We start from the raw sequence: 10,159 nt of genomic DNA on the forward strand, positions 1-10,159 counted from the left end.
ATTGGCGAGAACAAGGGGATTGACTACCCTCTTGCTTTCATTGGATGTAAGCATGTGCTTTGTGTGTGTGCAGGTCGATAAACCTTGGTTCTTAACTGAGGGAAATACTATCTGCTACTATACTACTTCACCCTTCCTCTTCAGGGAAGCCCAACAACTCTACAGAGAGTAGCAGAAGAATTTCTGGAGCTGTTGCCATGGAGGCTTCACCAAACAATCGAGGTTCCTTCGCTCACATCTATCAATTTGCTTTTTTCTACTTTCTTTGCCATTTGCCTTTTTTTTGCTTTCTTTTTTTGCTTGCAATAAAAATAAAAATACCTTGTGTTACTATCCTTGCTTGAGTTGCTATCATGGCTGTTTCTGAAAATACTAAATGATCTCGTATACTAATATAATGATTTTATTATTATACCTATTGCTCCATCCTCCACTAGTGCAGAGTCATATGATATAAAAGTTGTTTTGTTAAATCTTGTTACAAAAGAACAGTTTTCTGGAAATCCTAATGAGGATGATGCATCCCATCTTAATACTTTCGTTGAATTATGCGACATGCAAAAAATAAAAAATGTGGATAATGATATTGTGAAACTAAAATTATTTCCTTTCTCTCTTAGAGAGCGAGCTAAAGCATGGTTCTCATCTTTACCAAAAAATAGTATTGATTCATGGTTAAAGTGTAAAGATGCCTTCATTGCTAAATATTTTCCTCCCGCTAAGATAATATATCTTAGAAATCAAATTATGAATTTTAAACAACACGAGCAACAACATGTTGCACAATCATGGAAGAGAATGAATTTGTTGATTAAAAATTGTCCCACACATGGATTGAGTTTATGGATGATAGTGCAAAACTTTTATGCGGGGCTAAACTTTTGCTTGAAGAAACCTTCTAGATTCAGCTGCAGGTGGAACATTTATGTGGATAACACTTGAAGAAGCCATAAAGCTTCTCGACAGCATGACTGTAAATTACTCCCAATGGCACACCGAGCATGCTCCAACAGGTAAGAAGGTAAATTCTGTTGAGGAAGTATCGTGCGAGGGGGCCTCTCCCCGGCTTTGTCCTTTTTTTTTCTGAGGGGCATCGCTACAATTTTCGTCCGCCTTTGTTTTTCATGCCAGGGGCCTTGCCACTAGTCTTGGTCCGGTTTTTCTGTGTGTTATGTGCGACGGGATTGTTAAGGGGGAGGTGGGAGGAGGGACAAAAAACCAGACGAAGGTGGGAGGTTGAGACAAAAAGAACGGATGAAACAGAGACTAACAAATCGTCCATTAGGAGTAGAGAAAAGAAAAGTGATTTGTACAGTGCATAGAAATGTCACAATAGCAATGAGGTGAATATTGTCTCCATCTAACAAAAAAAGAGCAAATGACATTATGGCGTAGCAATTGACAAACCAATAGAAATATTCTTCTTTTTTAGCTACCACCATAATGAAATTGTTAGGGAGCAATTGAGAAACCATTGGAAATATATTTATTTTTTAACTCACACCACAATGACAAATTGACATACTAATGGAAACATTCTTGTTTTTTTAACTCACACCATGATGACATTATGACATAACAATTGACATACCAATGAGAGCATTATTCTTTTTCAACTCACACCACAATGACATTATGATATAACAATTGCAACATTCACTTTTTAGTAATAACTCTTGTAACAATAAGATCTTAACATATATATCAATTTAGTATTTGCAACATAAAGATTATAGTCTCCATAGTCAATTTCCAAACTGGTTATAAAATCATAGGCAACTTTTGCTACCAATCCTAGATATTTCCGTAACATAAAGTATAGGTTAGCCAACTATTCCCTTCCGACAAAGGATAGTTAGTTCAAACATTAACACAAAAATATATGAGCGTACAAATACTCACCGTCATGATCATTGTCCATGCTGAAGAAGTTGACACCATCATTAGGGTCAACGACCGCCCACGATAGTGCAAAAGAATCGGTACCACCGCACATGCTCCGACACAAATGGGAACCACAACCACACATGCGTGCACACGAGCCAAGCATTCATAAGAATGGGTACACACAGTTCACGAGCACGCATGCACGGGCACCAATGACATGGCACGTCGATGAGGACGCACCATCGATGCATAGGGCGCGTGCACGATAAGGTGTCGTAGATCCGACGGTGGCGTGCATTGAAGACGATGTGACATGGCAGAGGTGGTAAACTCTATGGGCGAGAGTAAAGTGTTCTAGCTGGGGAACTGTTATAACATCACGAGATATCATCACTGACTAACTACCCAAAAAGTGTTCTGGTTCATGAAGCTATTGCAGAAAAGTACATGTGGGTATTGTGTTGTTGTTCTGAACTGACTTTGGGGAGGGAGTCGACTCCTTAATTGTGTTCTCGATGCACATGGTTGAGCTCGAGACCTACAAAGTGACCCATGAGCTTGCAGATTGCTTCGCGATAGGCGATCATACTGGATCTTTCGCGTTGTAGTCCTTCATGACTAATTGTGCCACTAGATTTGAGTCCCTATGACATAGCAACCGATGGATGTCGAGTGATGCAACAATCCGTAGGCCATGCAACAAAGTCTCGTATTTAGTCACATCGTTGGATGCAGCAAAGTGGATCTGAAGCACGTAGTCGAGTTTTTAACCTTGAGGAGATTAGGATGACACCAAGCCCCAATCCTCCAATCACTTTTGAGCCGTCAAAGTACATGGTCCAGTACTCCGACTGGAACCGACTGGACTTGAGGTGAAAGGGAAGTCGACTAGAGCTTGTAACTAGATAGCCTTGCTAGTTCATAGATGATGTTGTGCGCCCCTAGCTCAATGGCCCACTTGGCCACCTGCCAAGTGGCATCCCCTTTGCCGATGATGTCCGACAAAGGGGCATTGTTGACCACGATGACCGAGTGGGCTTGTAAGTAATGGAGTAGTGATAACCCATAAGTATAGGGGATCGCAACAGTTTTCGAGGGTAGAGTATTCAACCCAAATTTATATATTCAACACAAGGGGGGCCAAAGAATATTTGTAAGTATTAGCAGTTGAGTTGTCAATTCAACCACACCTGGAGATTAAATATCTGCAGAAAATTGATCAGTAGCACAGTAATATGATAGTTTGATAACAGTAGCAATAATAGTAACAGTAACAATAACGGTAACAACAGTAGTGATAATTTGGTAGCTGTTGTAACAGTAGCAATAGCAATAGTAACGCAGCAAGAACAATATGTGAAAAGCTCGTAGGTATTGGATCGGTGGTAACGTTGGATAATATTCATCATATAACAGCCATAACCTAGGGCGACACAGAACTAGCTCCAGTTCATAAATGTAATGTAGGCATGTATTCTGTAAATAGTCATACGTGCTTATGGAAAATAACTTGCATGGCATCTTTTGTCCTACCCTCCCGTGGTAGCAGGGTCCATAAGGAAACTAAGGGATACTAAGGCCTCCTTTTAATAGAGAACCGGAACAAAGCATTAACACATAATGAATATATGAACTCCTCAAACTACGGTCATCACCGGAAAGTATCCCAATTATTGTCACATTGGGGTTTATGGATCATAACACGTAATAGGTGCATATGACTTGCAAAATCGGATCAAGAACATAAATATAATGGTGATAACATAAACGGTTCAGATTTGAAATCATGGCACTCGGGCCCTAGTGACAAGCATTAAGTATGGCAAAGTCATAGCAACATCAACCTCAGAACATAGTGGATACTAGGGATCAAGCCCTAACAAAACTAACTCCATTACATGATGAATCTCATCCAACCCACCATCGTCTAGCAAGCCTACAAAGGGATTACTCACTCCCGGCGGTGAGCAGCATGAAATTGGTGATGGAGGATGGTTGGTGATGACGATGGCGGCGAATCCCCCTCTCAGAAGCCCAAAACGGACTCCAGATCTGCCCTCTCGATGAAGAACCGGACGTGGCGGCGGCTCCGTATCGTAAAACACGATGAAGCTTCCTCTCTTAGTTTTTTCTCCGAAAATGTGAACTTATAGAGTTGGAATTAGGGCCAGCGGAGCCTCGTGGGCCCCACTACCCACTAGGGTGTTGGAAATATGCCCTAGAGGCAATAATAAATTGGTTATTATTATATTTCCTTATTCATGATAATCGTTTATTATCCATGCTAGAATTGTATTGATAGGAAACTCAGATACATGTGTGGATACATAGACAACACCATGTCCCTAGTAAGCCTCTAGTTGACTAGCTCGTTGATCAATAGATGGTTACGGTTTCCTGACCATGGACATTGGATGTCGTTCATAACGGGATCACATCATTAGGAGAATGATGTGATGGACAAGACCCAATCCTAAGCATAGCATAAAAGATCGTGTAGTTTCGTTTGCTAGAGCTTTTCCAATGTCAAGTATCTTTTCCTTAGACCATGAGATCGTGCAACTCCCGGATACCGTAGGAGTGCTTTGGGTGTGCCAAACGTCACAACGTAACTGGGTGACTATAAAGGTGCACTACGGGTATCTCCGAAAGTGTCTGTTGGGTTGGCACGAATCGAGACTGGGATTTGTCACTCCGTGTGACGGAGAGGTATCTTTGGGCCCACTCGATAATGCATCATCATAATGAGCTCAATGTGACTAAGGCGTTAGTCACGGGATCATGCATTGCAGTACGAGTAAAGAGACTTGCCGGTAACGAGATTGAACAAGGTATTGGGATACCGACGATCGAATCTCGGGCAAGTAACATATCGTTTGACAAAGGGAATTGCATACGGGATTGACTGAATCCTCGACATCGTGGTTCATCCGATGAGATCATCGTGGAACATGTGGGAGCCAACATGGGTATCCAGATCCCGCTGTTGGTTATTGACCGGAGAGGCGTCTCGGTCATGTCTGCATGTCTCCCGAACCCGTAGGGTCTACACACTTAAGGTTCGGTGACGCTAGGGTTGTAGAGATATATGTATGCGGAAACCCGAAAGTTGTTCGGAGTCCCGGATGAGATCCCGGACGTCACGAGAGGTTCCGGAATGGTCCGGAGGTGAAGAATTATATATAGGAAGTCCAGTTTCGGCCACCGGGAAAGTTTCGGGGGTTACCGGTATTGTACCGGGACCACCGGAAGGGTCCCGGGGGTCCACCGGGTGGGGCCACCTATCCAGAGGGCTCCATGGGCTGAAAGTGGAAGGGAACCAGCCCCTAGTGGGCTGGGCGCCCCCCCATGGGCCTCCCCCCATGCGCCTAGGGTTGGGAACCCTAGGGTGGGGGGACTTCCCCCTTGCCTTGGGGGGCAAGGCAACCCCTTTCCACCCCTTGGCCGCCGCCCCCTCCCCCAACCCTAGATGGGTTTTGGCCGGCCCCCCCTCCCAAGGGGGCCTATATAAAGGGGGGAGGGAGGGCAGCAATCCACAGCCTTGGGCGCCTCCCTCCTCCCCTGCAACACCTCTCTCTCTCTCGCAGAAGCTCGGCGAAGCCCTGCCGGAGACCCGCTACATCCACCACCACGCCGTCGTGCTGTTGGATCTCCATCAACCTCTCCTCCCCCCTTGCTGGATCAAGAAGGAGGAGACGTCGCTGCACCGTACGTGTGTTGAACGCGGAGGTGCCGTCCGTTCGGCACTCGGTCATCGGTGATTTGGATCACGGCGAGTACGACTCCGTCATCCACGTTCATTGGAACGCTTCCGCTCGCGATCTACAAGGGTATGTAGATGCACTCCTTTCCCCTCGTTGCTAGTAGACTCCATAGATGCATCTTGGTGAGCGTAGGAAAATTTTAAAATTATGCTACGATTCCCAACAGTGGCATCATGAGCCAGGTCTATGCGTAGTTACTATGCACGAGTAGAACACAAAGCAGTTGTGGGCGTTGAGTTTGCCAATTCTTCTTGCCGCTACTAGTCGTTTCTTGTTTCGGCGGCATTGTAGGATGAAGCGGCCCGGACCGACCTTACACGTACGCTTACGTGAGACAGGTTCCACCGACTGACATGCACTAGATGCATAAGGTGGCTAGCGGGTGTCTGTCTCTCCTACTTTAGTCGGAACGGATTCGATGAAAAGGGTCCTTATGAAGGGTAAATAGAAATTAGCAAATCACGTTGTGGTCATACGTAGGTAAGAAAACGTTCTCGCTAGAAACCTACAAACCACGTAAAAACTTGCAACAACAATTAGAGGACGTCTAACTTGTTTTTGCAGCAAGTGCTATGTGATGTGATATGGCCAGAAGATGTGATGAATGATATATGTGATGTATGAGATTGATCATATTCTTGTAATAGGAATCACGACTTGCATGTCGATGAGTATGACAACCGGCAGGAGCCATAGGAGTTGTCTTTATTATTTTGCATGACCTGCGTGTCATTGAATAACGCCATGTAAATTACTTTGCTTTGTTGCTAAACGCGTTAGCCATAGAAGTAGAAGTAATCGTTGGCGTGACGACTTCATGAAGACACAATGATGGAGATCATGGTGTCATGCCGGTGACGAAGATGATCATGGTGCCCCGAAGATGGAGATCAAAGGAGCATGATGATATTGGCCATATCATGTCACTATTTGATTGCATGTGATGTTTATCATGTTTTTGCATCTTATTTGCTTAGAACGACGGTAGTAAGTAAGATGATCCCTTATAATAATTTCAAGAAAGTGTTCACCCTAACTGTGCACCGTTGCGAAGGTTCGTTGTTTCGAAGCACCACGTGATGATCGGGTGTGATAGATTCTAACGTTCGAATACAACGGGTGTTGACGAGCCTAGCATGTACAGACATGGCCTCGGAACACACGCAATACACTTAGGTTGACTTGACGAGCCTAGCATGTACAGACATGGCCTCGGAACACGGAGGACCGAAAGGTCGAGCATGAGTCGTATAGAAGATACGATCAACATGGAGATGTTCACCGATCTTGACTAGTCCGTCTCACGTGATGATCGGACACGGCCTAGTTAAACTCGGATCATGTTTCACTTTGATGACTAGAGGGATGTCTATCTGAGTGGGAGTTCATAATCAGATGAACTTCATTATCATGAACATAGTCAAAAAGGTATTTGCAAATTATGTCATAGCTTGCACTTTAGTTCTACTGGTTAAGATATGTTCCTAGAGAAAATTTAGTTGAAAGTTGGTAGTAGCAATTATGCGGACTGGGTCCGTAAACTGAGGATTGTCCTCATTGCTGCACAGAAGGCTTATGTCCTCAATGCACCGCTCGGTGTGCTGAACCTCAGCGTCGTCTGTAGATGTTACGAAACATCTGACATACACGTTTTGATGACTACGTGATAGTTCAGTGCGGTTTAGAATTGTGGCACCAAAGACGTTTTTGAAACGTCGCAGAACATGTGAGATGTTCCGAAGACTGAAATTGGGATTTCAGACTAGTGCCCACGTCAAGAGGTATGAGACCTCTGACAAGTTTCTTAAGCCTGCAAACTAAGGGAGAAAAGCTCAATCATTGAGCATGTGCTTAGATTGTCTGAGTGCCACAATCGCTTGAATCGAGTGGGAGTTAATCTCCCAGATGAGATAGTGATAGTTCTCCATAGTCACTGCCACCAAGCTAGTAGAGCTTCGTGATGAACTATAACATATCAAGGATAGTTATGATGATCCTTGAGCTATTCGCGATGTTTGACACCGCGAGAGTAGAAATCAAGAAGGAGCATCAATTGTTGATGGTTAGTAAAACCACTAGTTTAAGAAGGCCAAGGGCAAAAAGGGATACTTCATGAAACAGCAAGTCGTTTGCTGCTCTAGTGAAGAATCCCAAGGTTGAACCCAAACCCGAGACTAAGTGCTTCTGTAATGAGAGGAACGGTCACTGAAGCAGTACTACCCTAGATACTGTTAGAAATATGCCCTAGAGGCAATAATAAATTGGTTATTATTATATTTCCTTGTTCATGATAATCGTTTATTATCCATGCTAGAATTGTATTGATAGGAAACTCAGATACATGTGTGGATACATAGACAACACCATGTCCCTAGTAAGCCTCTAGTTGACTAGCTCGTTGATCAATAGATGGTTACGGTTTCCTGACCATGGATATTGGATGTCGTTGATAACGGGATCACATCATTAGGAGAATGATGTGATGGACAAGACCCAATCCTAAGCCTAGCACAAGATCGTGTAGTTCGTTTGCTCAGAGCTTTTCTAATGTCAAGTATCATTTCCTTAGACCATGAGATTGTGCAACTCCCGGATACCGTAGGAATGCTTTGGGTGTGCCAAACGTCACAACGTGAATGGGTGGCTATAAAGGTGCACTACGGGTATCTCCGAAAGTGTCTGTTGGGTTGGCACGAATCGAGACTGGGATTTGTCACTCCGTGTAAACGGAGAGGTATCTCTGGGCCCACTCGGTAGGACATCATCATAATGTGCACAATGTGACCAAGGAGTTGATCACGGGATGATGTGAGTTACGGAACGAGTAAAGAGACTTGCCGGTAACGAGATTGAACAAGGTATAGGGATACCGACGATCGAATCTCGGGCAAGTAACATACCGTTAGACAAAGGGAATTGCACACGGGATTGATTGAATCCCCGACATCGTGGTTCCTCCGATGAGATCATCGTGGAACATGTGGGAGCCAACATGGGTATCCAGATCCCGCTGTTGGTTATTGACCGGAGAACGTCTCGGTCATGTCTGCATGGTTCCCGAACCCGTAGGGTCTACACGCTTAAGGTTCGATGACGCTAGGGTTATAGGGAAAGTATGTACGTGGTTACCGAATGTTGTTCGCAGTCCCGGATGAGATCCCGGACATCACGAGGAGTTCCGGAATGGTCCGGAGGTAAAGATTTATATATGGGAAGTCCTGTTTTGGTCACCGGAAAAGTTTCGGGTGAAATCGGTAATGTACCGGGACCACCGGGAGGGTCCCGGGGGTCCACCAAGTGGGTCCACCAGCCCCAGAAGGCTGCGTGGGCCAAGTGTGGGAGGGGACCAGCCCCAGGTGGGCTGGTGCGCCCCCCACCAAGGCCCAAGGCGCATGGGAGAGTGGGAGGGGGCAAACCCTAGGTCCAGATGGGCCTTAGGGCCCATCTAGTGGGGCGCCCCCCCTCTCCTCCCCTTGGCCGCCCCCCTTGATGGGATCTAGGGCTGGCCGCCTCCTCTTGGGGGTGGAAACCCTAAGGGGGGCGCAGCCCCCTCCCCCCCTATATATAGTTGAGGTTTGGGCTGCCCAAGACACATGAGAACGTCTCTCTTTCGGCGCAGCCCTACCCCTCTCCCTCCTCCTCCTCTCCCGCGGTGCTTGGCGAAGCCCTGCGGGATTGCCACGCTCCTCCATCACCACCACGCCGTCGTGCTGCTGCTGGATGGAGTCTTCCCCAACCTCTCCCTCTCACCTTGCTGGATCAAGGCGTGGGAGACGTCACCGGGCTGCACGTGTGTTGAACGCGGAGGCACCGTTCTTCGGTGCTTGGATCGGAATCAACCGCGATCTGAATCGCTACGAGTACGACTCCCTCATCCGCGTTCTTGCAACGCTTCCGCATCGCGATCTACAAGGGTATGTAGATGCACTCCCCTTCCCCTCGTTGCTAGATTACTCCATAGATTGATCTTGGTGATGCGTAGAAAATTTTGAATTTCTGCTACGTTCCCCAACAGTGGCATCATGATCTAGGTCTATGCGTAGTTTCTATGCACGAGTAGAACACAAAGTAGTTGTGGGCGTCGATTTTGTCAATTCTTCTTGCCGCTACTAGTCTTATCTTGTTTTGGCGGCATTGTGGGATGAAGCGGCCCGGACCGACCTTACACGTACGCTTACGTGAGACAGGTTCCACCGACTGACATGCACTAGTTGCATAAGGTGGCTAGCGGGTGTCTGTCTCTCCCACTTTAGTCGAAACGGATTCGATGAAAAGGGTCCTTATGAAGGGTAAATAGAAATTGGCATATCACGTTGTGATCTTACGTAGGTAAGAAACGTTCTTGCTAGAAACCTATACAAGCCACGTAAAAAAAACCTGCAACAACAATTAGAGGACGTCTAACTTGTTTTTGCAGCATGTGCTATGTGATGTGATATGGCCAGAAGATGTGATGAATGATATATGTGATGTATGAGATTGATCATATTCTTGTAATAGGAATCACG

Source organism: Aegilops tauschii, chromosome 2 (assembly GCF_002575655.3).
Source record: "Aegilops tauschii subsp. strangulata cultivar AL8/78 chromosome 2, Aet v6.0, whole genome shotgun sequence".
Lineage (NCBI taxonomy): Eukaryota > Viridiplantae > Streptophyta > Magnoliopsida > Poales > Poaceae > Aegilops > Aegilops tauschii.